Below are 3,314 nucleotides of genomic sequence, written 5' to 3'. Positions count from 1 at the left end.
TAGTACCGTGATCAAGCATAGGTAGTGTCGCTCAAGCGGTAGTGCCGCTCCAGGGGAGCGATAGTACCACTCAAGGTGGGGAACGGCGGTTCCTCTACTTCGTTGCCAAATCCGGTACTACTGGGATGCAAAGTTGAAAAATAGACCTACCAAACATCAATCCAAACAGTCTAGTAGCCCTCACCATCCTACTCAAGCCTCGATTTAGCCAAAAATCAATGAATGCAAAGCCTATTGCCCCTAAAGCCTATATCTGAAACCTAGGAGCAAAGAGAAAGAGATCAGGGGCAATACTAGCATCCATGGCTAGAGGAAGGGGTGGGGATTGATCCCACCGGAGGAAGAGGTGAAGGACGGCCCGGAGGAGGCGGCCTACCGCACCCTCCCGCGGCGAGTTTGTTGTTGGCGCATGAAGAGGACTGTCGGTGTCAAAACCGACAGATGTCGGGTAGGGAGTCCCAAACTGTGCTTCTGAGGATCGAAGGTAACAGGAGATAGGGACACGATATTTACCCAGGTTCGGGCCCTCTTGATGGAGGTAATACCCTACTTCCTGCTTGATTATCTTGGATGAATATGGGGTTTACAAGAGTTGATCTACCTCGAGATCATAATGGCTAAACCCTAGACGTCTAGCTTGTATGATTATGATTATCCTTGCTTCTACAGACTAAACCCTCCGGTTTATATAGACACCGGAGGGACCTAGGGTTGTACAGAGTCGGTCTACAGAGAAAGGAATCTTCATATCCGAATGCCAAGCTTGCCATCCACGCAAAGGAGAGCCCCATCTGGATAAGGGAGGAAGTCTTCTATCTTGTATCTTCATGGCCCATTAGTCCGGCCCACGTCACATAGCCCGGACCCTGAGGACCCCTTAATCCATGACTCCCTCAGTAGCCCCTAAACCAGGCTTCAATGACGATGTGTCCGGCGTGCATATTGTCTTCGGCATTGCAAGGCGGGTTCCTCCTCTGAATACTTCAAAGTAGTACTTGAACACAGAAAACATATCCGGCTCTGCAAGACAGGCACCACACATAGCCGCAAAGAGTATAATATTTCACTAGTTCCATCTACTGACAACTTTTTGTAGCGAGACGTTACGTCCCTGCCCGATCATTATTTCAAACCGTTTTTAGCCTCCCGCTCCATGTTTCGAGGTGCAGTTTTCGTTGGCACGTCTTGTCGAAGCAGAGATCGTGTCCCCTTATCGCGAGATTCTCGTCAATACGGGCGTGGGTAATCCAACCGCACCGTCCGCACGACCCTTGGGGAATAGGCGAGTTTTAAGGCGAGTGAGCAGGCGCTTGATATTCACTGCTTTTATAAGAGGATAAGGATCCACTCTTTCACCCATGCCTTCTTCCTCTTTGCCCATCCGTTCTCGAGCTCTAGTGCCCAAGCTTCCATCCTTTCCGCCTCCAAAAAGCACTCCGACCATGTCCGGATCTAGAACGCAGGGCAAGTGGATGGCCTCCTCCGTCATGGAGGGGAACATCACGAAGCTCCGGGAAGCAGGGTACTTGGCCCAGGGAATCACCCACCGGCTTCCAGCCAAGGGGAAAATCATCCCCACCCCGGAGCCCAACGAGAGAGTGGTATTCATCCCCCACTTCATCCGCGGATTAGGATTTCCCCTCCACCCCTTTGTCAGTGGACTCATGTTCTACTATTGGCTAGATTTCCACGATCTAGCCCCGAATTCTTTCCTCAACATCTTGACATTCATTGCCGTGTGCGAGGCCTTCCTCCACATCCCACCCCACTTCGGATTATGGCTGAAGATCTTCAATGTGAAGCCGAAAGTGGTGGATGGTCAACATGCAGAGTGCGGAGGTGCCATGGTGAGCAAATTGTCCAATGTCACATGGCCCACTAGCACCTTTGTGGAGACCGTCAAGGGGTGGCAGGAGCAGTGGTTCTATGTCACTGAGCCCCGCGACACCACCTGGGCCGCGGCTCCCGAATTCAAGTCCGGGCCCCCAATGCGGCTTACCTCCTGGCTAAAAAAGGGCCTAGACTGGTCGTCGTCAGACGATATATTAGCACTGCAGGCGCACGTCAAGAGCATGGTGGACAAGAACATCAAGCTCGTCAATGTGATCCAGGTGATGCTTTTTCGCCGGATCCTTCCCTACCAAAGCCGGACTTGCCATTTGTGGGATTTCGATCTGGCCAAGCACTAGACCTTCCGACAGTTCTTCGGCTCCACGCACGAAGGTATCTGGAAGGTGCTTTTCAAGGCCAATCAGACATGGCCGCAGACGTCCGAGGACCACGGATACAACCTGACCCATCTAGCCAGTCTGGTAAGTTCTTCATACTTCAAGGTGTATCTCTTCCTGTGCATTCAAGGAAGATGTATAAGTTTCTCCATTTGTCTTTTCAGAGCTGGATAAAGAAGGCGGAGCGGATCCAGTGTCTGACTCCGCTACCCGAAAACCCAACTATCCCGCTCCTGACAAAGATGCTGGTTCCGGCGCCCTACCAGGCGCCGGAGAAGAAGGCCAATAAGAAGGGCCAGGAGACAAGAAGCGGCCTCCGCCATAAAGGCACTTCGGGCGCAACATCCAAAGACGCCAAAACCCACTCCTTCCCCGCCGAGAACGACGAGGAGGAGGAGGAAAGCAATTCTCCCCCCTAGGGGGAAGGAAGAAAAGGGTGGCCTCCACGGATCTGGAGGCAGAGGCGGAGGCGTCCAAGTAAGGGAGAGTCTCCCTTGCAGACGGTTCCGAATCAGACACCGATAGCAGCCCTGAGTGGCGTCCCAGGCAGAAGCCCCTGTCCTGATCGTAAGTACTCAAAGGCACTTACACACATATATATCCAGCTCCTTTACTTCATGGCTTTAATATGTTGAATCACGCGCTGCAGTCTGGCTCTTGTCCACCTCCAGTGATCCTCATCTTTGAGAAATTCGCTGGATCCAAATGTGATGGACAGCGGGTCGCTTCCGCTGGTCTCCTCCCCCAAGACTACGAACGACACCGAAGTGTTGTCCCGAAGGACCCTCTCAGGCCAGGGAGAGGTACAGGAGGCTGCCGAGGTGGCGCTAGAGGGTGATACCTCGGCCGCCGGACACATGGGGGAGCAGACCCCCCTGGAGACTAGCGATGGGGGCCATACCCAATTTGGCCCCCAACCGAATACTATTCTAGAGGCCCGTACGGCTCCGGAATCAGGTAAGCAGCCTCCTTCGAAAGAAGGAGCTGCACCTATTCCGCCGGTGACCTCTGTCCATCCGGAGGCACCGAATACTTTACTGGAAGCACTCCAAGGTGCTTCCATTGTAGAAGAACACGGTATCCTTA

Source organism: Triticum urartu, chromosome 5 (assembly GCF_003073215.2).
Source record: "Triticum urartu cultivar G1812 chromosome 5, Tu2.1, whole genome shotgun sequence".
Taxonomy (NCBI): Eukaryota; Viridiplantae; Streptophyta; class Magnoliopsida; order Poales; family Poaceae; genus Triticum; species Triticum urartu.
Note: the sequence above shows the minus strand (reverse complement) of the source record.